Source organism: Dunckerocampus dactyliophorus, chromosome 13, assembly GCF_027744805.1.
Source record: "Dunckerocampus dactyliophorus isolate RoL2022-P2 chromosome 13, RoL_Ddac_1.1, whole genome shotgun sequence".
Lineage (NCBI taxonomy): Eukaryota > Metazoa > Chordata > Actinopteri > Syngnathiformes > Syngnathidae > Dunckerocampus > Dunckerocampus dactyliophorus.
In genome coordinates this window covers 27,927,758-27,952,835 of record NC_072831.1, presented here as the reverse complement: position 1 = coordinate 27,952,835, position 25,078 = coordinate 27,927,758, and the positions used below count along the sequence as shown (strand labels likewise).

General features: G+C 41.6%; 1 protein-coding gene across 2 annotated transcripts in view; it reads right to left on the bottom strand.

Moving 5' to 3' along the window:
- Window positions 1–25,076, bottom strand: part of ppp2r3a (protein phosphatase 2, regulatory subunit B'', alpha) — a 73,452-nt gene extending 48,376 nt beyond the window's left edge. Inside the window, exon 1 of one of the 2 annotated variants that reach the window (XM_054796419.1) lies at window positions 24,499–25,076. The gene's annotated coding sequence lies outside the window, so the exon portion shown is untranslated. The remainder of the gene's footprint in view (window positions 1–24,498) is intronic. The other variant, XM_054796418.1, reaches the window with a different exon arrangement.
- Window positions 25,077–25,078: the final 2 nt, after the last annotated feature.

Genomic DNA, 25,078 nt, shown 5'->3' with positions numbered 1-25,078 from the left:
ACACACACACACACACACACACAGTGAAGAACTAGTAGTCCGTGGTTTTTTTTTTTGATGACATCTTTATAAAACAGACCCAGAATGGCCACATTTTTTTTCTTGCCTGTCTCGATTCCCTTGTAAAAGTGCCGCCGTGTGTGTGTGTGTGTGTGTGTGTGTGTGTGTGTGTGTGTGTGTGTGTGTGTGTGTGTGTGTGTGTGTGTGCAAATATCCCCATAAAAATTGAGATGGCTATCAAGGCAACGTGTCTCTCCTCCTCGCCTTAACTCCCACCACACTAAATACTCAAGCACGATGTGAGCAGACATAGAAGTGTAGCATACAGTATATCCTGTCGCGTACACAAATCAGCATGAATGCCTGCCTACACACGGATACAGCGCAGCGCGTACGATACAAAACACCCACACACGTACACGCAAGTGCACGAGGTTTGCGTATCCAAAGTGCAATATTGTCAAAATGTCAGCAAGATCCACTTTTAGCAAACTTGTCTTGTCAACACTGGCAGCTTCACGTTTAACGATAAGCAATATCAAGCTACCCATCTGACCTTCAACCCCAGCTACCTTAAAATAATGAGCCCGTCTAGACAGTCAAAATGTACCTACTGAGCTGCGAAAACCGCGCCACGAAAAACGCATCACTCGGAACGAGACACGCTCACAAACAACAAAAATGGAGGACAACGTGGGCATCCCGGATGTACTTCTAGACGAAAGAGACATTTTATCCAAGAGGACACTGAGGGCAGCAAGAAAAGGGAGCGTTGCAGCCAAGCGGAGACTAATGCAAACAAGCTCAACCAGTGAGATATGTTACACATGCGAATGGGCGATATGGGCGATATCAAATTGCGATATCCAGATGAAGCTTGGTTCGCGTCATCAAACGTCTGTTTTCCCCATAAGAAATAATGTAAATCCAATTAGTCCAAACATGTTAACACATTTTTCAATTTATTCATGATGAGTGCTACTGACCAGGGGTCCCGTATAAGCTGAAGAATAAGGGTGCCCTGATTGTCATGTGGCCCAGAAAATAAGTATTTACTACTAGAAATGAATAATTAATTTCTGATTTTTTTAATAGTCTTGCTGATCCGGTCCGATCCGTTACCAATCCTTTTTTTTTAAAATAATAATAATAAGGTTTTGTTCCAAACATGGATTTGTGGAATTGAATATGGTAATGAAAATAGCTCTCCAAAGCATTACAAATAATGCAACCAAAGTATTGCTGAATGTACTTTTTTATTACACAGCATGACCAACGATATTGTTTGGTTTTTGTAGCAAACCTCTGTGAGTTAGGTCCCTCATCCAATAAAAGACGCAATAAAAGATAACATTGGAAAAAATAGGCATGCAAAATGCTTTTAAGGTAGGATTCATCATTTGACATGGTTATAGATCAATTTGTGGTGTGATTTAGAATATATGCCTTTTTTTAAAACAGATTCTTTTGGGGCCCTGTGAAATCCCTTTTATTTTTTCCCAAATTCCATTTTTTTCTAGTTAAAATTTTTTAGAATTCTGATTTTTTACCTCTTCCACTTATTTTACCAGCATGAAGTGTGCACTATTTGGATTAGTGAATAAAATGAAATGCAAAAATCCTTACATTTATTGATGCAATACATCGTTGGCCAGTTTTGTCCAGTAATTGAGAAATGGATGTAGCTTGGCTAACTTTTCTAATGGGATGTCAGCACATATTGCTACAAAATCTTCAACAAGCTGTAATGCCCGTGCTTGTGATTAAGGAAGATGTAGTCACAGATGTAATTCCAATCGCGTTATCGATGTAAGATGTTTTTAGAACACCCTTATTTTGTTTACACAACTAGACAAATGTGACAAAGAGCGCTCTTATTTTGAAGGTCGGAAATAGGTTGTGTGTGTTGAGAATGGCAATTGACGTTGATAGAGTTGGGTTCAAGAATAAACGCTTTCTCTTTTTTCCACTAAGAACCTGCACATCGTCAGCCGGCATTGTAAAATGGTCCTTAAAGCGGTAAAACGCAACACGGTGAAAATATACTCATCCAGTCGTGCACACACACACACACACGCACACACACACACACCTGCACTGCTCAACTAAGTTAACCCCGATAGCTTCCATTCACGCTCCGAAACAGAGGAGCTACGGAGCCAAATATTTTGTTTCACATCCAAAGTAAAGTAAAGTAAAGTAAAGTAAAGTAAAGTAAAGTAAGCTAAATGGATAGTTGGGATTTTTTGACATGAAGTTGTCTGACATCCCCATCAGCAGTGTAGTGCATCAACTGTGACTGTTCCCCCACTTCGTCCCGGGAGCAGATTCTGTTCGTTTTTTTGTGTTTAAGAAAGTAGTTCCGGCTAGTTGGTGGGGGTCACTTAAGTAAAGCATTCTGCTTCTCAAAACAATAATGCGTTCAATGCATCACAAAACCTTTGCCCACAAAAAAGTCAGACCTCTCAATCGCTCAGCGTTGTTTTCTCTCCGTGCGTACCGCTTGCGCGCTGCCGCTTGTCCATTGTTGTGCATGTGTTCCACAGTGTTTACATGCGCGGATGAAGACCGCTTCTCTGCCTTATCGTAGACAGTCTTTGTCCTGTCCTGTTAGTGATAATAACACATTTAAGAAGTGTAGTTTATTTAATAACTGTAGTAATGTAGTAACTTCGAGGAGCGGCTCCACACTTGGAAGGACATATTTTACCCGCGCTAGCTACGGCGCTACATTACAGCAGCCTGCAAAAACATGTATTATTGCAATAAGGCAAAGTTATATTGTTTCTATTGCGCAACCCTAATTACACAGTCATGAGGAACCCTTTCTTACCAGGTACTAGAAATAGTACCTCCAGGAAAAAAGGGCATTTAATGGGCCACAAGCAACAGCAATTGACTTTTCACATCAATAGCCCGCAGATGGGCACTCACACGCACACACTTTGATCCTGATGGATTTTGCAGCGGAATGACTGTTGACTCTGAAAGTCTCTGAGTCAGCGAACCTCAAGCAACTTCGATCACAACCCCCACCCCCATCTCAGACATTCTGCCAAAAAGACACTTCCCCAACTACCTCATTGTCGACGCATGATCTATTTCAAAGCCTTGTTTGTGTCGAGCCGCATCCACAGATTGAATCCTCCTCATTTACTAGAGTCTTCTGATGTCTTCATGTCTTTTCTTTGACATGCAGCTCTGACTGTGTTTGGGATTAAGACCGTCTGGGTTTTAGCACAGTCGATTATAAAAAAGGGGGAATTGAGCAAGTCCATCAAGCTTAGGGAGACAAAAAGTAAGGACGTTTGACACTAATAGGATATTTAAAAACACCTGTCCTTTGGAGCTACTCACATTCCAGATCTGAGCTACACACATGCAGTCTTGCGGACAGAAAAAGCCGAAGAAAATAGTCACCAACCATCTCCTCAAATGATCTCCATCGTCCCTTCTCATCGTGACTCAAGAGGCGGATCCTGGACCTCCCGTGGACGGACAAAAACAACAACCACCATGGGTCTGGCAGCGCTTTAGTGAGTGATTAATATACTGCAGGTTTACATTAAAACCCAAAGTGCAGGGGAGGGATGAGCTTTGAGGTGTTGTCGGGCAAGTCGGAGGACATGTGACGGAATAGCGAGGTGTACGGCCTATAAATACGCGCTGACGCCAGAGGGATAAGGTGGCCTCAGTAGCCTGATTCAGCCTAAATGATGGATACCTTAGATCCCCTTCTTTGCTGTCAGGGGCTCCCTTTCACTGAAACTGCCTGCCTGACTGGACGGTGACAAAATGTTTGCCTTAATTTCTTTTGCAGGTGCCAAGCAGATACTTAATTGAACTGTTGCATGTTGTGTTTGGGCCCTGTTGGGTCAAATGGGCTGCAACTCAGTTCATCCTTCTTCTTACATCACATTAGTTTGAGTGTGATGGCCATCATCATTTGACATATAAACTCCTGATTAGCGAAGACGGCTGAACGGGCTGCGGGAGAAATCAAAACGGGAAGGAAAAGCAGTTCCAACAACACATCTCGTTAACGCTAAATTAGGACCAGGTACAATCGAGGGTCTCCTCCATGTACTTCTAGGCTAAGGAGACACATTTTACTCAAGAGGAGACTGCAGTGCACTTATGCAAAAATGTATATATAGTGTAACCACGGTTGGCGTATGCCCCAGTTTGTGTTTTTCGGTTGAAGTAAAAAATTTTGCCTCAGTTTGTGAACATTCTCCGTTTAGCATGTTAATAATACACTTTGGAAAACCAACTTTGTTGGATTTTGTTTTTAATCACAAAACATTCTTTGTTAGCAGCCTACAGTATAAGCAACCGGAACTGGAAGTCAGTTCCGCCGCTTGTCTATGATGTCATCACCGGTTGACGCTGTAGTTCTTCAACAACTAACACAGTAAAGCCACAAGTCCCAAAATGTAATTATAGTTTTACATGCAGAAAACTATCCTAAACGAACAGAAATTAGAAATTACTTTTACCTTCATTGAAGACGTGTTGTTGACAAAGACAAGATCCGCGGCGACACCACCTTAGTTTTTTGCAATGAGTTATTTCTTGAATTCAATAGTGTTTCTCACTTTCTTATACACTATACAAACGTGTTTTGTGTTAACATTTCTGGCTTTCTGGAAGGGATTAATTGGATTTACATTGTTTCTTATGGGAAACATTTGCATCAGTTTCGGTTAAAGTCGGACTTTCTAGAACACATCGCTTTTGTACGTTTTTCAGCTGCACCATTGCTCTGTGTCACTCCTGGTGTCTCATTGTTGGTACTGTTTTGATGACGTTTTGGTCTAAGCTTGTTTACCATCAACGGGCTGATGTTTCAACCCTGCCCTTCAATAACTAACACAAAATTATACCTTGTGAAACTGTGATGTGCTTGATTTCCTTTCTTATAGCAGCCGTAACATTTGAAGGTACTCGTGTGTCCGAGTCCCAAGACCGGTAAACCAGAACGCTGAACTCCAGTCTCTGTGAGTGGCACACAGCCCACGCCTGGCTTGTGTTACGTTGAATTGTGAGGCAGAGTACAATGTTGCTACAAATAAGACAGTAAATCACTCCATAATTATAACGTTAGCATGAAATGAAATTACAGAGTCATTACGCTTCTGCCACATCAACACAGGCGACACCATGTTTGCTCTTTTCTCTGCTCTCTAAGCCGAGCACTTCAACCTCTAATTAGGACGCAGTCAAAAAGGCTGCGAGCATGTGGAAGTTGAAGCTCGTATCGTCTTAAAGGTTTCATTCTATGCGATTTCGCAACCGTTTCAAATAAGTCTCAGAGGTGCCACAAAAGTGCATTGGAAACGTGTTAGCCTAGATGCTGGAATTCAGGCAGTTTAAATGTGCTTTTAGTAAGCCTGTCTGGGAACTCGCCATTTTGCGTGTGTGTGTGTGTAGCGTTAACGCTAATGAGTGTGTTTGTCCGACAGAGTGTGTGTCTCCTGTGTGTGCATTTTATCCCCTTTAAGATATGCAGTGGAACCTTGATTAGCGTCATTAATTCACTCCAGAAGGACCAACTGTAACCGAAACGGACGCTAACCAAATACATTTTTCCTATAAGAAACAATGTAAATCCAATTGATCTGTTCCAGAAAGCCAAAAATGTTAACACAAAGCACGTTTTTACAGTTTTACAATTATAATTTTACATTCAGAAAACTATTCGAAATGCATATAAATATACATATATGATAAATGAAAGGGATAAATTAACATTTAAGGTTACTTTTACCTTCAATGAAGATGTGATTGTTGACATGGCTGCTCCCAAAGACACATCTTCCTCTTCAAAACCAGCTTCCTGTTTGAAGAACTGAATGCTGCACGCTAAAGTGCACACGTAGCCGCATTTAACCAGTCACATTTTAACCACAACATCATGCTCGGTCAGACTGTTCACCGAAGAAAAACAAAATGGTCAAACTTACAGCTCCCACATCTTTATTTTAAAATAGAGTTTCAGTCTTTGGTTTAAGATCTGTAGCGAAGCCTGCTTTTTTTTTTCCTTTTTTTTATACAAGTGGTGGGAGTACACATGGGGCGGGCTCACATACTGTACCAAGGAGTGTGTCAGAGGCGGTATCATGTCCATCCTTCATGATATTATGAAAAGCCACAATTTCAAAAGCCTCTTCTCTCAAAAGTGGAGCAAACAAACAAGGGAGATGATAGATTTTTCTCACGTTTGGTGCTTTAGGGATTCCTCACGAAACCAAAAGCGACAATGGTTGCAGCAAGCAGTGCTATGACAGAAATGCGGCTGTCAGTGTGCACCACGAGTATAACGATGTGGTACATTTGGGGGAAGCTCTCCGAGAAATGCAAACATTGATAGAATGCGAGTCGTCGCCACAGTAGGATTGGTGGATAAGTGCTGCACCATAAACCCACGGCATCCCTAAAAAAAGTGCTCCTTCCCACAGTCCCAGCTTAGCCACCAGTGGTTGACCAATTGGCAGAACAGACAAGTCGACATCCGCGGCGCAAAACACAAAGTCAGCTCGGGGTAAGCATGTGCTGACTTTAAATAATGTCTTTATGTAACGGTTAGGCCTGTCATGATAATCAGTTAACTGCACGATAAATGAAAACAAACTGATTTGCCGGCCTCGATATATTGACATGTGCATGAATGTTTGCTTTTTTGTTTTCCTCCTCTCTCTAGACAAGAGGGTTCACTCCATGCATCTGTCTCAACACCTGGGCGTGTTGGTTCTATCGCGGAATGAACGGAGTGAACCCTCGTGTCAGCCATTCAGGGGCCATCCACAAGGAAACGTTTTCAGGTCAAATGGTAAAGTATTTTATCGTTTCAACCTCTCATTCACACGGGAACGGCACTCTGGGTGGCCTGAAACTGTATTTTTTGAAAGCGGCTTCCAGAGTGGGGAAATGAGAGTGCCGGCTTGTCCTTGCCGTGTATACAGGCAATACAAAAACGATGACGCCACCGACTCACCGCTGCCTCATCGCAGTCACGTGACCAGAAGTGAGCTTTGACGACAAACCAACATAGTATCGGCGTATTTAGACGTACATGACATGTCGACATTCTCATATTTTGTTGTCTTATACTCCATAATGACCTGTAGAAGTAATTCCTCTTCTTGGGAAGTCTAGAAAAGCGGAAGACGACAGATTTTCTTTCTTCTTCTATGGTTTGGTGTGTCATGTGGTTCCGCCGGCCTGATTGTTCACAACGCCTCACGTAGATGTGCTTGTGTATTACATCTTTTTCCACTCATTCATTGGTTCCAGTCTGGACAATTTACAATTTACAATTTACTATCTGCAACAATTTACTAATCGGGCACAGTATAGACGTGACGGGCCTTAGTCTCCTTCTCCCAATGAGGAGAGGCGTGCTACGCACTACACGCTAGCGAGTGCACTAATTGTTGGCTGTGTGTGTCGTGTGCTACACGATCAAATACGTTCTTTGTGCCCGTTGTGTACAAAACACAGTTTGGTGTCAATTTCAGCCCATTTGCGCATCGTCATTTTGTGACATGAAACGTTTGTGACAAAGACAAGTAACTAAATAATACAAAACGGTAGAACTTATGTTTCAGTGATTCCCGAAGTATAACTCCAAATGCATTTTGCTGCACCCAAAAATGTACTTTGACCAAACTCAGACAAAACGTGACACCCGCTTAAACGTAAACAGCGTTCTCCACACGCGCTGCTACAAGTGAGTCTGCATCGACACACAATGTGAACTTCAGAGTATTTGTCCATTTTTTGTCAATATTCAGACAAGGACAAAAGTGACACTGATTCAAAATCAGAACTATTGTGATTGTGTGAAGTGCAACTTTTTCTTCAAAGAGACAGAGCAGAGCCCATTTTATTTTCACAGGGCTTTTTTGTCTGTTTAATTTGTTGTGTTGTTTGTTTGCCTGTTTAATTTATTTTATTTAAAAGCTTTTGACGCGGTGTACTCGCATCATTACACTACATATTATTATATTAATGAAAAAAAGTTATGTTGACAATAGTATTGTTTATATGTAGGACTGTTATCGTTCAGCAAAATCTGTTATCATGACAGGCCGAGTAACATTCTGGAGTTCTTAGTTAGTGTTGCTGTAGCGGCACCTTTTTCTGTCAAAAGGCAGTAAATGAAGGTTGTCTCAGAAGCCCACTTCTTCCAGCAACAATAGTCATAAATCTACAACAGCAAAAGATGAAACCGCCAGTAGGAGGGCTGCCGGGCAATGTGGCCACAGCTGTACCCCAACAATCAACCGCCTTTGATTCACGGCACTTCAAACAAATAGCAGGAGAATCACCTCACTGGGGAAAGAACGCCAATGGTATCAAACTACACACACACACACGCACACACACACACACACACACACACACACACACACACACACACACACACACACACACACACACACACACTGCAAGAGGTATCGGTCAAGAGGAAAACTAGGGATGGAAATTGTGCCTTCGCAAGCGCTAAAAATTCCTTGTTTGAACAAGCACCTGAGGCTCAGAACTAAACCTCTTAAACACTCGCTGAAAAACAAATAAAAGTTGAGCCGCTACTTTCCCCCCCCCCACACACTCTTTCAACCCTGCGGCTTAATCAATGGTGGGGCTAATTTATGTCTAAAACGACCTTTCCCATGATACTTATGCAACCCGCCCTGTTTCGCACCTGCCCACACCGGGGCTCGAACACAGAACCTTCGTAATGGGAGGCGAGGGCGCTGACCACACAACTAAAAGCCCGAACTGTCAGCCGCGTGTTCAGTGCAGCTCTTGAGGGAGAAGGAGTGAGGGTTTACCAACGTACACTCGCACAGCCTCACTGGCTGGCATCCGTTACACTTAGAGTGCAGATTCAGGAAGTAGTGAAGTGGACACTAATATGGTTTGAAGTCCTATTGCAGTCTTATTGCATCGTGTTTTCATCTGACAAATCTTAAGTAAGTTTGATGACGTGTCGACTTACTACAGCGACTGCTTGGACCGCGGCAGCTGTTGAACTCCGATGGAAAAAAAGCATCTCACTCAACGGCGCTAACGAGTGTTGCTGGGAACACAGCGTGTCAGTAGGATTGCGAGGTTTATAGTAAGTGTTTCTGTGTAAATATCCCATGTTATAACACGGACACCTGCAGCTTATAGAAAAGTGTGGCCTTTTACAATTCAATTATTTTATATAATTTGTATACGGCAGAATATTCTACTAATTTTTGAAGAGACAAATACAGTTGTCCCTCTCTACATGGCGGTTCGAACAATGCTCCATCACTCTATCGCGGTTTCTCAAACATTAATTAATTAACAAACGATCACTGTTTCTTGGTTGACTACAGCCTATTTTTAGTCAAAAAATATGCATATTTAAGCAAATTGAACATATGTTTTTGCCCAAACTAAGTAATTTCAAGCATAAAAATGGACCTATGCACTAAAATACAAATACAGTATAACAACTTGTGAATGTAGTATTCTACATTGGTCAATAGGTGTCAGTAATTGTTCAGTGAGATAAACAACAGACTTGCTAGTCGGAACTACAGGCTTTTCTTCTTTCTTGTTTAAATTATCTCACAACAGGCACCGTATTATTAACATAATAATAATTTTCTCTGATTATATCTACTATATTAGGTAATATATGGGTGTCATTTCATGTCTAGATGCCTCGAAGAATGTTAAAAAATGTGTTTAGAAAATCGGAAATGGCACCCTCAACCACCACACACGTTGTTTTTTCATACTAATGTGTTCAGTCATCCTCCGCAAAGAAAAACCCATCTGTATACGCAGTTGCAGTACTCGTTTTTGTCACTGGGTGGCAGCCGCTGCTCTGCTAGGTGGTAGCATAGCTCATCTGATGCAATCAGTGTCACTCAGTACAGAGGCAGCACTACTGTTTGTTCCATATTTGATGTTTCAGGTGGGTTTGTGTATCAAAAATGTACTTGTACTTGTTAGTATTTGTTTGCTTATTAGTAATGGGGCTGCATTCCATGTTAGCTATATGTGTCAAATATTGACTAATACGGTACTTAACTGTCATTAGCATGCACGGCTAATGTTAGCAGCTTACGGCGCGCCATTTTGAATAAGGTTGGTTCCATTCACAGTGTATGAGCATTTCAGTGATGCAGTATGTAGCTAATGTTAAAAGGAGTTACGATCGTCAAAAGTACTTTAAAATGTGCCATAATTGCAAAGTGAATGGAAGATGCAGTTTTATAGCTGATGCACCAATATATGAATGTATGTACAGTGTATATCTACACAGAAATTATTATAGAAATCCTAAATAAATTCAAACTTGGGGCTGCAGTTCTTGAAGAAGCACGTTGTATAATCATTCCCTCTCTGGAAAAGGAAAGATTCAAATAAATTATTTCGGGCCCAAAATGAATACAACATTAAAGCCTATGATCAGTGTGGTGCAGATAATAGTAAATTAAGTAATTTCCTGGGTAGGACATCCTGACTTGAGTCACTTGCATGAGTGCTGTCAAAGTCATTATTTTATGCTGCCAAAGAGAAACTGCAGCTGCAGTAATATGAATTATCAATACACTGTTGGTTGCCATCCAATCCATCCAACATAACATAACAGCACTGATACGACTGATCAGATCAGTACAATTTTGCACAAAAATTGATGAATTAATTGATCTTACTGCATTGGCAATAGGGACCAATGATATACAACCTGTTAAACAAGTGAAGGCAAAAAGGAGATACAAAAGTAAAATAGTTCAGGCATGTTTGTGGTTTTGCAAAGAGCTGGGTGGGTGTGTGGGAGGAACAATGTTTCCATCCAAATATCAAGGGGATTTAAAGAAAACTTTCCAAATGTCATGATTAAAAAAAAAAATGTTAAAACAGCTGGGCTTCAGAGAACAAACATGCTTCCGGAAAGTTACAAGCTGTTATTGTTATTGGCGATGCTGTCTCTTACGGATGTAAGTACTTTTTGCATGGTAGTTTTCCAGTTTTGCGAAACAACTCTTTGTGCACTGTGCTTAAAGCCTGGGTCTATTCAAAGCAAGAGTAATGTTGTTTATCCTCAAAGGAAATGCAGAAATATGATGCTGTCACTTCGGATTTGTCACATGGCTGTCACATGGATTGGTAATCAGATGCTACTCAACATGCGTCTACTCAATAAACAAAAAGAGTACAGCCCGGCCTTTGGCTCGCAGGAGTCATGGCTAGTGATAGTGCCAAGGAGAAACCAGAGCTTGAAAACCCTCTTCCGTCGTTACAAATCTCCTGTTTGGGAGCACCCGGCCTTCCTGGCGAAATACGTAAAAAGGACAAAGGCAAGTAGAAAAGGCGAAATGGAAATGCCGCCATCATGGCACTGTTTTTTATGTTGATGGTAGTAACCACTAAAAAAAACTAAGTAAATATCGGCGCATCATTTCGGTGCTAAAAGAATAATTACTAGGGGTGTCTTACGAGACGAAAATTGGGTCCATGAGAATGAGACGAAACTAGATTTTTACATTGATTTAAAGAAAAGTACAATGAAAAAATATGACTGGACAAACACATGTTTTATTTAACCATGTCACAAAACAGTGCAGGTGCATTTTGAAATGTTTGTTGTCCCACAAATTGACACTAAACAATATTATTGTCAACACTTTTTGACAACAAATAAACCACTAATGTTAATAATGTATGATAATATATCATAATAATGCAATATTCCCTTTAATATGTCAGCTTTCACTCTGTAAAGCTGTGGAATTGCCATCTGCAGCATGTATTTTCTCACATGCAATTCATACTGTCTGTCAGACGTTTGCAGCATTACTGGAAATGCTGGCTTTTCAACTATAAAACAACAGTATTTCTTTTGCTGCGGAGGAAACTACACTTCCTGTGAGTGCACATATACATTGCGTTTACTTGATGTCTGTGTGTGTGTTCCCTGGGGGGTGGTCACCACGGGTGGTTGTTGTGGTGGGTGGTGTGGCCCGTGGACAACCCACTTGCATAGCGATAGGGCATTCACCTGGCTGGTGGCAAAACAATTCGTTAGTGGTCATTGTTTCCATAGGGACATATAAAGACTGAACAATCCTTTAGGAGTAAAGGTGAAAAGTCTTCAACGAACAAGAAGAGTCCAGTTGCCTCGACTCAACCCTTTGCAGACCAGCTAATCATGGATCGTTGTCACTCATCTTTCGAGCCCACCTTGCAGTCGATCCGTCAGATTCAGTAAGTAAATCCATATGTTTTTACTAGATCTATTCTACGAGTCTCAGAATAATAGTATGGGGTTTCATGCCATGGTTAGATAATCAGCGATCGCTGCTATCCGTGTTTTGTGTGTGCCATATAGTCGTCATAACACAATATGAGTGAATGTTGTTATTGTATTATTGTTGTGAGTCTGTCACTTTCTTGGCTTTGCTGTGACTTCATGGCCATGTTTGTTTGAATCCGGTTTCCAGAATGTGTTCTCGTCGTGATGTCACAGCCAAGACGGCGGCAGTTTCAAAAACTCACCTGGGGGGCCTGTCAAAATCACAACTCCGTTTCACTCCTATTTCATCGTTGTCTATGACATGTCTATCTATGACAGCAGTATGGCAAACGTTTTATTGAGTGCTTTCATTTTGTTATTGTTTTTTTGGTGTCATGAGCACAAACCTTGATTAATGGAGTACCCATACACCGCTAATCTGTAACATTTATTGCTTAACTGGAATGTTACTCAGTCGAGAGCTGCCAAGGCTGCATAGTCTTCATTTGGATCAGCACCAAACTATATGCGAGAATTCTGTCATTAAGATTCATTCATCATTGTAGAAACGTCCTTGTGTAGAATTGTGAATACAGCCGTACTAAAATCTTTAAGTCTGAATCACTCAAGTCACGACTCTTTTCTGTGGAAATGTTTGCATGATGTACTCGTCTTTATCTCAAGCTTCAAAGAAGGGGGGGGAAACGAGCCCGGTGTCAGGATTTCGCCGGTATCTGCATGACTCAGATTACCAGTTGAAGTTCCTCTGATGTGTTCCACTGACGTTTGTGCATGTACGTCTAACAAGGGGAAGATCCAGCAGTGTCTGTAACCATGGCAACCCCAAAGACGTAGCACCGACAGTTGCGAGGAAGTGTTGAAATCCAACCCAGACCTTCTAAGAAAGATGTCTCTGGTACGACGTTGATCCAAATCAATCCACTCTGGTTTTGATGTAGAAAGTCAGCATCTTGAACCGTGGTCTACTTCCAATTGTCCCTTTTTGGGGACGGCGCATTTCTCAAGTATTTTGCATTGTTTGTGTATACATGACTGGAATAAATGACAGAATAAATACACATGCTAACATTAACTTACACAGTAAGTGCGTTTTTGCTGCTGTTTTTCTTTTACTCTATAGTCTCCAATTTGCTGCAAATGCTCCATTTTCTCGCTGCCCTCAATCTCCATTTGGATAAAACTAGCCAAACAATAATTAAATGTGAAGTCATGTCCCTTCTCCACTTAATTACACTTACTCGCTTGGAAGCTACTATTACTTTGGTACTACGAAATACTACTTGTAGGGTATAGTACTTAGTCTGCCAGTGTTTCTGATTAATATATGCGTGATTTAAACCACTGCTGGTCACTCATTGGTCATCGGTGTTACCTTTAGCTTAAACTAAAGCTGTGCCATAGCTCTGGACGCTGCAGTGTAATACTCCACAGTCTCCATTTTGCCGCAGTGGTCCATTTTCTTTCTCAATTTGAATAAAACCTGTCAGACACACTCTAATTGCCATTAATGCTTTCCTTTGCACCACAGCAAGTACTAGGAGGTTTCGTTTAAATTAAATTAATTTTAAATTAAAGTATGTGATGTAACCCACTGCTCATCACTCACGGGTCATCGGTGTGACTTTTAGCTAATCCTAAAGCTGTGCCACAGCTCTGGACTTTGCAGTATTACACGACATGGTATCCACTTTGCTGTAGAGCTGCAAGTAAGAAGAAACGTCCCGTCTCCACTACACAGTACTGTACTCCACAGTCTCCACTTTGCTGCAGAGCTGCGTTCCCTTGCTGTCCTCAATCTCCATTTGAATAAAACGAGTCAGACAGATGCCAATATACAATGTATGTGTGAAGTACACAGTTAGAAAATACCTATTGCTCTCCTACTGCTGGGCCTTAGCTATGTATGCTGCGGTATTATACTCCAGACTCTCCCTTTTTCTGCAGCACTCCTTTTTTTGGCTGCCCTCAATCTCCGCTCGGATGAAATTTGTAAAGAAGTAACTCCATTACATTTGGCGTGGTGTTTTTTGTAACATCACGTGGTGGTATTTTGCATTCCAATGCTGGTAGAGCGTAGTAAAGAGACACACATAGTGTAGCTCTACTTTGCAAATCAACAAGCGTGGATAATTATAGTATTTGTGCGCCCTAGTGCGTTATCGTGTATGAGTGACTGCATTCGCATCCTCTAAATAGGAGTGTGGCGTTCAAGACGTGTGGGTGTTTACTGACCGAGATAAAGGCTGTCACTCCTATCTTACCACCAGCCTACTTCCTACTCCAGCCAACAATCAAAGCAATTAAGCCTTCGACATGTCAAAGCAATCTTTATCTCTCCCAATAAAAGACTTTTAAATGGTTTTAGTTTGGGAGGAAAACAACTAGCAAGGGTGTGCTGCTGGGAGAAACCCTCCTGCTGCTCCTCATCTCCTCCCACCTCACATGTTAATGTACTTAAAGACCTTGTCTGCTCGCTCTGCCCTCAGATGCTGACTGGCATAATAAAGAGCACCAAAGCCTCAAATAGTTCCCATGCTGCACGGCGGACTTCTGCGGTGAAAGCCAATTCCAAAGGATTCGTCTCTGTTCTCCGACTTCATAAATTTACTGTCATTTTCTCCCTGCCCCGTTTTATCATTGCTCCTCATTTCCATCCATCCCCCCCGCTTTTTGCACCATCTTTCTTGCCTCTGTGGTGGCGAGTGAGACGAATGGTCTACCCGCAGCGGGCAATAAAAGCACAAGAGCCGTCGGCCTCGTTTAGTCACTGAGCGTCTGTTATGCATCTCAGGATGTGGCATCCCTCAGTCTCACAGGGCAAAGGTCACTTGGTCTTCAAACCACCTAAAAGCGGTGCTTCTTTCCCCCCCCCGGCCATATAGTCAAGTATTTATAGTACAGAGATATAAATATATCACCCATTCTCCTCAATTACTTTTACACCTCCTTGTCCTAACACACCAAACATGCAAAAAAAACAATCTAAGATCCTCTATATGACAGGAGCAGACTGCTGTTTGTGAAGACCATCTGCAAAAAAAACAAAAATAACGTGTCAAAGATCCTCTATATCACAGGAGCAACTCTGCTCTTTTTGATGAGCCAACTGCAAGAACACCAGTCAAAGATCCTCTATATGTCAGGAAGACTGTGCTGTTTTTGAGGATGCACTACAAAAACACCAGTCAAAGACCCTCCAAGTGTCAGGAGCGCTCTGCTATTTGTAAGGAAATGCTGCAAAAACGCTTGCCAAAGATCCCCTATAATACAGTAGGGCTCTGCTGTTTTTGAGGATGTACTACTAATGACCAACTGAAAAAAAAAAAAACACTCTGTTGTTTTTAAGGAAGTACTGCAAAAAACGCTAGTCAAACATCCTCTCTGTGTCTGTTGTTTTGAACGAGCCAACCGCAAAAAACACCAATCAAAGATCCTCTATACACTATGTCAGAAGCACTCTGTTGTTTTTAAGGAACTACTGCAAAAACACCAGTGAAAGATTATCTATATGACAGGAGGAACTACTGCAAAAACTCTCGTCAAAGGTCCTCTAGATGACAGGAGCGCTCTGCTGTTTTTGAAGACCTACTGTGAAAAACACCAGTCAAAGATCCTCTATTTGACAGGAGCAGTTCGGCTGTTTTTAATGAGCCAACTGTAAAAACACCAGTCAAAGACCCTCTGTATGTCAGGAGCATTCTGCCGTTTTTCAGGATGTACTACAAAAACACCAAAACGCTCTATGTCAGGAGCATTCTTCTGTTTTGGAGGATGTACTACAAAAACACCAGTCAAAGACCCTCCAAGTGTCAGGAGCGCTCTGCTATTTGTAAGAAAATGCTACAAAAACGCTTGACAAAGATCCTCTATAATACAGTAGGGCTCTGCTGTTTTTGAGGACGTACTACAACAACACCAGTCAAAGATTCTCTGTATGTCAAGAGTGATTCGCTGTTTTAAGGATCAACTGCAAAAACCCTAGTCAAAGATCCTCTGTTTGACAGGAGCACTTTGCTGTTTTGAAGGGCCTGCTGCCAGAGTCCTTAAATGCCCTAAAAACGTTTCTTTCATATGGTTATTTACTCGTTTCTTCTGTACTTCCTGCTAACATATGAAACATGAGACAAAAAAACAACAACAAAACCCACAGACTGACCGCCAGCGACAAAGCGACAACCAAATCGAATTACGAGGATTAGATTAGCTGCTCTGATTGCACTGGACACTCGATTGTATTCATTTGACGCCATGCGTTTGTATTCAGTTGACGCCATGTGACTTTTACTGCCATTGCAAAGCAATTATATGTACTATTAACAAAAACACCACTTCATAATCTCCCTTTGATGCCAAAACTGTAATTTAGGTAATTCATGCTAGCTATAGATGGCGGTGGAGACAGCCAACAACACTTCACTGTTTTTTGGACTTCAGATGAAATATAGCTGTTCTACTGCTCACTAAACCTCACTAAAGAACAAAGAAAGGTAGAAACAAACTTGTTTTTCTGATGAAAGACGAGAGTCTAATCTTTCTTTTGGTAGGTTACATGTTTATATAGCCATAGAACACAATTTGAAAAATCTTGCTGGTACTGAAGGGGTTCAATTTTGAAAAATGGCTTGAATTGAATGAGTTAAAATGCACTGTCCCTGTAAAGATGGGTGGCAGCCGAAAGCGGGGACCGTGGCGGTCCGAGCCTCGGCTGAAAAAGCTAGCTCTTGGCACATGGAATGTCACCTCTCTGATGGGGAAGGAGCCTGGGCTGGTGCGCGAGGTGCAGAAGTTACTAGCTAGATATAGTCGGACTCACAAGGGCTCTGGAACCAGTCCACTCAAGAGGGGCTAGTAAATAGTGTTAGCTAGGTAAACCAATGAATCATTTGGGGAAGGTCTAGCTATCTAGCAGTAGCCTGAGTAGGTACCATAGCTGGTAAATTAATCTTTCCTCTGATATCAGACAATTACATTTTTGTGTGTCTCTTTGATTGGGTTTGGCACAAAGTAAAGCACAAATACTAAGGATGGCACTTTGTTTTGTTGTTGCCATTGTTATTAGCATTAGCAATCCAGGTTCACAGGCAGCCGGAACGTTACTGTCTTCTTCTTCTTGATTTGTTTTGACAGATATGTGCACTACCGACAACAACGGGAATTGTTGACCAATTTGTACAGTATGGGTTGGATATTTATGATTTTTATTAGACGATAATAGAGCCTTAGGCTACAAGATAATCTGGCAAATGAAAGTGCATCTGGCAAATGAAAGTGCATCAGACATGATGAACAGAGTGAGAGCATAAAAAAAGGCAATAAAATATTTTTAGCCAGCCATGTCTCAACGTGAGGCCAGGAGAAACCACACCAACATGACCGTGAATGGTACTGCTATTTACTGCTTTCTCTCCTTCTTGGCAAGTGCCTTGCTAGTGGTGGGAGGAATTCTTGCTTCAGATACTGTGTGTGTGTGTGTGTGTGTGTGTGTGTGTGTGTGTGTGTGTGTGTGTGTGTCGTCTGGACAAAGAGAGCCAGTGTGGACAACAGAATACAATCAAACACTCAATACTAGCTAGTAGCCCATCACACACACACACACACACACACACATTCCAGTGTGCAGGGACGAGCAGGGGTGACATTCAGAGGCAACCGACTGGCCAATCAGAAAACTTCGCCACGTTCACAATGGAGCTAGTCAATGAGGAAGCAGAGCATAGAGAGACGGGGGGAATCTGTGAATCAACATGTCTTGCTTTCGGCACCCCTGTCTCACTTATTTACGTATTTCCCTCCCTCCTAGCCTTCATTCATTCTTTCCTTCATCCTCTTTTCCCAGGCTGGATGTCAGGAGCCTTACATTGTTTTTAAAGACCTACTCCCAAATACTCTGTCATCTTTTAAAGCACCTACTGTAAAAACATAAGTCAAAGATCCTTTATACTGTCTAACAAGAGCACACCGATGTTTTTAAGTACAGACTACAAAACCTCTAGTTGTTGGGTTTTTTTTTTTTATGTGAACACTCTTTTAAGGACCTACTGCTGTACTGTACATATCATCAGCGCTCTGTTGTTTTTAAGGACCTACTGCACAAACAATAGTCAAAGATCCTCTATACTGCAAAACGTGAGCGCTTTGTTGTTTTTAACAACCCAGGGTTTCCGCTACATGTAATTCGGCCCGCCATGGCAAAGTAAAAAAAAAAAAAAAGAGTTTTTAAAACAATGTGAAGTAATAGATTGTATGCATGGACATGCTGTATATGCTATATCAGGGGTGCCCATTATGGCGATCGGGAATGTAGTGTGGGTCGTGTCACCAACGTCATAACTGTCATTCTGTAGATGTCATATGGCATCTATCAGCTGACATTAAGCCCCCATCCTGATTTGCTCTTGTGTCTCCATGGCAAAAAAAGTGGAGAACAGATGTCCGCAGCCACACGCGGATAATGCAACTTTCATGTTTATTATTCCGATTACAGATGAACTAACTGAGCCATAAAATGTCTACATCTACAACAAGAAATGAAAAAGAAACTGAAGAAACAAAGGCGGTCTAATGATTTTTTCCATGATTGTGTCTTCTGGGGTGGAATGAACACATATCTGTTGTGAAGCTAATGCACACTGCATCATCAATTAGCTTGCCAACGTGGCTGTAAACAGCATTGTAAAACATCTGAGAAGTACTTGCGATTACGCCTAGGCTGTGACATTTGTTTTGAAAGTCAACAGAGTAGCCATTTACATTTTTTGATCATCAAAAAGTCCAGGGAAGAAAATCAAGTGTCATAATTTTCATGTAGGCCTAGCACTCTTAGTGCAGCAGCAGTGGCGGAGCCAGACATTTGTCATTGGGGTTGCCAAGGTGAGACCATTACTCACATAGGGGTGGCAATAAGTTGATACCTGATAAGTTGATAGCTCCGCCACTGTGCAGCAGCACGCTGTATTGGTTTCTACGTCACACTGCAAATTGCATGTACACAGCAATTTGCAGTGAACATATTTCGCGTCAGATTTTAATGAAATTTCATCTGCAGATAGATATTAAAGTGAATTTATCTGTCATACCTTTTATCTTGTCCTGAAACTCCCATCCGTGATTTTGAAAGGCTTAAAGTTGGACTTAACATTCAAAGTAGTAGTAGGACTCGAGGTAGTCCAACATTTATAAATCCAATGCGAAATTGAAGAGAAAAAGTCATCTAGATATATTTATAATATTATATAATATTTAATTCATTCTTTTTTTAAGTGCTATTACAGCGACTCAGCCAGCAGCCCACCACCACAGCTTCAAAAAATCCTAGGGGAAACCCTGCAACCAACTGCAAAAGCTCTAGTCAAAAGATCCTATATACTGTACATAACATCAGAGCTCTGTTGTTTTTAAGGACCTACTGCACATACTACAGTCAAAGATCCTCTATACTGTATAATATAGGCGTGCTGGTACTTTTACGGACCAACTGCAAAAGCTCGAGTCAAAGATCCTCTATATTGTATATAAAATCTAAGCTCTTGTTTTTAAGGACATGCTGCAAAAGCACTTGTCAAAGAACCTCTATAAACACACAGTATTAGTATGATACCCCATATTATCATAACAGTGGTTTATTTGGTCTAAAAAAATGCCAATAATATCTTTGGGCATCAATTTGTGGGACAATAAATATTTCAAAATGTGCATTGTTTTGTGACTCGGTTAAATAAAAAAATAAAAAAGTCTGTCCAGTCCTATTTTTTCATTGTACGTTTCTTAAAATTAATGTTAAAATCTTGTCTCATCTCATTCCTGTGGACCTACTTTCGTGCATCGTCTCCTCTCATGAGTTGAGTGCCTCATGACACCGCTACATGGGCGTGCTGATATTTTTACAGACCGACTGCAAAAACTGAAAGATCCTCTTTACTGTTCATAACATCAAATCTCTGTTGTTTTTTAAGGGCCTACTGCACCAACTCTTGGTCAAAGATCCTCTATACTGTACCACATGAGCGCTCCTATGGGAACATTTGCTTTGACTGTACACTACAAAGTCACAATATATTGTATATGCCGGAAAAGCTACGTCCTCTGCACACAAGCCATGTTCAGCATGACAACCAAGATGAGGAACACAACTTTGGCAGCTAAAAGACCAACAAACAAAGACACACACACACACACAAACACACACTTGGACTGGCTTCGCTCTTTCACACTCGCTTTCCCTTTCACATCTTCATTTTTAGCAGGCGGCATGGAATATGAGAGGACCACCCACCCACACACACACGCACACACACGCACACACGCACACGCACACAGAGCCGGGAAATGTGAATGACTTATGTCTCTGAAAGTGGCATGAAGATACGAAACACAATAACAGTCCTGTGCTACACTGATGAGTAACACTCTGCATGAAGAGTGTGTGTATGTGTGTGATACCCTATTAATGGTGCAGAGTGAGCGCTCCATAAATCACTGCAAGAGTCCATGAGAAGGCAAAAACATGCACTGCTAGTCCCACGTGAGACAATCAACAAAAGTGTGGCCATTAAAGTTATATATTTTTACCATCCCAGCACATTGATAAAAGTCGCATCAGTGTGTTTAACACATCAGGGAGGGGTCCCGACTGAATCATGAGGGTGTGTCTGTTTTAGTTCAAACTGCACTGCGCCTCCATTATTTGCCTGTTACTGAGAACATTACATAACTCCTGGGCTACTGAGAAGAGTGTGTATTATGTAGTAAATACACTTTATGGTTTTATTTGCAGTATATATAATGCAACTCATTACACCTAACAGTACGCCTCCAAAATCACACAAAGCTTCACAGTTGGAACTGCCCGTCGTGGGAGAACTTTGTATATTTTGCAAGTTCAGCAAATCCCGTGAGACTTCAGCTAATCTCGCGGGACTTCAGCTTTGTGAGCGTCTGAAGGATCCACTACGCATTTTGTTTTATGTGTGTGTGTGTGTGTGTGTGTGTGTGTGAGTGGTGATGCCACCAAAAACAGGTAGCAGTGATGGCAAAGTGCGATGATAACCATAAAAACGGAAAGGGAACTTATATGTCCTGGCTGCTAAAAATAGAAGAAACTGCAATAACAATAGAAGAAAATCATCTCACCGTTTTTTTAAAGCAATGTGAAATAATGTTAAGTGATTTCAATACACCACAATGTGAAAACACCCACCTCCCAAGCATAGGCATTTATAGTGGGTTAACTTATTTTCACACTTGTATGACTGTTAAATGTGTTACCTTATGGTACGTGTACAGTTAATAGAGATTTTATCATTTCACCTACTTTAAAAGCAACTTATACGAGATAATGGATAATACCCGACAATATGTAAATGCAGCATCATGGAGACAAACAAGCAAACATCTGCAACAATCACACGGGGACATCTGTAAAGAACACAGCTTGCAAAAATCTGTCGCCCGCCCATCCGTCCGTCCGTCAGCCCACAGATGACTCGCTCTAACCACGAGGAAAGGTCGCCTCAGCGCCACCCATACTTAAAAAATAAAGTTATAAACAACATCCTCCACAAACAGCTGATGAAAGCAAAGGAGGGTGTCTCACAGTAATGGTGTAAACACTGGAAATAAAACATAATATGTAGTATAGAAGTATAAGATAAAAAAAAATAGTAGAAGTGTAAAGTAGAAGTATAAAGTAAAAAAAAAAACTGAAAAATAATCCGTGCATTTTCGTAGAATTCAGGTTAAACTGCCATTCTTTTATTTTGCACTGTCACTGTGTGCATGGTTTAATGCCGTATGACTAGACACTCGTTATGTTGCTGTTGTGGTATCATGCTGTTTAGCGACAATGATGAAGTTAACAATACTACAACACATGACCCCTTTGGCGCTCACATTGTACAGTATGTCGACAGAAGCGGTCGACCATGTATGTTGACATCGGCTTAAGCGGGCACTTTTTATGTTTATTATTATTCAGCAGTTGATGAGTTGGTCAATCATTAGTAAAAAAAAAAATATTGAAAGACAAGTCATAAGTAGTATTCTGGTCACTAGGCGTCAGCAATGTTACATTGATGAGACATTACCTTAGATTACATTACCGTAACACTGCATGGAGTCAACTATGGCATGATTTGATATAGTGAAAAAAAACTTCTCCTCTCATTCCGTGTGGAAGTGGTATGTTTTTGGCTTCTTTGTCCTCCTTCCCCACTCCGTTTGAAACACCTTATTAAGTTGAGAACAAATAAATTGGAGGCTAACTAGTTAGCTCGGTAGATTTATATGTTATGAGCGGCAGCCGTCTCTTATATCCCACCGCCTGTGCATTAGTGTTGCGCAATGTGGTGTAAACAAAGAATAGGAGTGTAAAGGTGACTATAGGTGTATTATTTCATGTCTACAGGGCTCTAATAATAGCAAAACCCGTATTTGGAAAGTTATAAACAGGTTTTCTATGCTCTATCCGTTTATTAATAATGAATCCTATTTCATGGAAATTTACTTACTGTGGTCGGGTCTCGAACCAATTAACTGTGATAAACGAGGGACGACTGTATGTTTGTTCCTTACAAAGAGCTGATTAACCATGATGATGAAAACCATAGCAACTGAAAAGGAACGCATTAGAAACTTGTCCTGGCTGCTCAGTAAAAATAAGGTGACACTAATAATTTACAAATAAGAATGGAATGTACACTACAATCTGAAATGACTCACCTCCCAAGCACAGGCAGTCATCTCCCCCTTTACAGCGGTTAACTTATTTTTACACTTGTATGACTTGACAGTGACATATATTACTGATTTGTTGTATTGGCTCTTGTATTGATTACTTTGAAGATGATAAACATAAAAACTGAAAGGGAACTCTTATGTCCTGGCTGCTCAGTACAGTATAATACCTGTACTGCAGATTAAATGCACTTTTGGAAGCATTACAAATACAAAAACAAATCCAATGATGCAAAGGAGGAGTCTCGCTCACACATTTATACTCCTTCACACCGAGTGGTTTGTACTGCAGAAAAGTTTACATAGCACTAGTGGTATGCCCTCAAGCTAGTTTACATCTGATTTCCCACCACTAATGAGCCTTAAACGCACCACAGCAGCACTTCACTGATACTTTTAGCTTCCTGTAGTATTTTGTGAAGCAATTTGTGTAGAAAATCTTCTATCCAGTCGGGAATTCTGGCTTGTGTCCCAAACAAACGTCCACATTCCCCCACAGCACAGGCTGCGTGGTCTTTGTGGCCTTCCCAGAGTAGATGTGTCCAGCCGGTCTCAGGTTACAGCACATGCACACACACACACTCACACACACACACACACACACACACACACACACACACACACACACACACACACACACACACACTGTGAGGCTCCCATCATCTTTTAGGGACAGATCTACTGCCAGGAAGGAGACCCTGAACTCAGGTTTTGTTTTTCCTTCTGACGCATTCTCTGACTCACGCGTGCCACTCTCCACTGTCAGATAAAGACATCCGTTGTCATGTTTCATGTTTTTTCATCTGCAGGAGTGCTCTCAAGCTAAAGAAAAGATCTAGGTTACATTTAAAGTAGGCAACTTTGACCAGTTCAACTAAAGACGAGCACAAAAGCACTGAAGGATTAGCAGAAATAGAAACCCATGACTCAAACTGTCCTTCTGCATAAAGTCAAGAGGACTTCAGCCAAGGTTACGTCGGGGTCATCGTTAAAAGGCATTTCCGAGAACTGAAGATGTCAGTCATTGTGTATGCATGTGCATGTGTGTGTGCCCGTGTGGATTCTATTCTAGGAGAATTCCAGAGAGGAGACCCAGTGACTGACCCCCACCTCCCAGGATCTGACAAGATATCACCACACATGCACATACATTTACACACACACACACATGCATACATGCTTGCATATACAACAACACACATCATAAAAATAACACATAATTGAAGGAAACAGAAGTGTGAAGGCAACACATTTTGAGGACACACCTGCAGTTTAACTGTACAGTAATGCAACTGTGTGGCATTTAGGTGTCAGAGGGATTTTCTATGAGGTGTAGTCAAACCTGTCATAATATCTTGATAATTAAAAAAGTGGGGTGAGCTGTGTCCAAAGCTGGATTATTATTTATCTTGTCCAACTAGACACAAACACTTGAGCAAAAAGGGAAACATATCACTTACATGTCATGGCCTCTCCGAGTCCTGAATGAAGTGATCGTCGAATCTCCAAACTTACTTGAACACACCAGGAGAATCCCCCCTGATGTCAAAGAGCTAGCGCGGGCACTCGTAAACAATATCCGTACAAAACGATACATGAGCCGGGTTAAAATACTTCACAAATACTGTCTCCCTGTCGGAACCACCGCAGGGTAAGACACGTCAAAAGCCCGCCGTAAAGTTTGAGAGCTGCGGAAAGGTAAAACACACGCTTACCTTCTTCCTCGTCGTTTCCAAACCTCCACCTATACCTCCACCGGCGACCGCTCCTTCCGCCGCCTTCCTCGTGTCACGACCGCCGCAGACCCGCAAATCGCACAGCCGACCCTCGTTTTAGCGGGGAGAAGCGATGGAGGATTCGCTAACACGCGTGGGGCTTGTTGCTAGTGAGTGCCCGTGCCCGTGACTGTGTTAGTGTGTGACAGCTAGTGTTGAGAGACTGAGCCCGGAGAGAGAGAGATGATAGAACCGGGGGGGAACTTAGGGGGAGTTCCCGTGAGCTGCGCGCCGGGGCGGGGGCTCGTCGAGAGTGGCAGGCCGG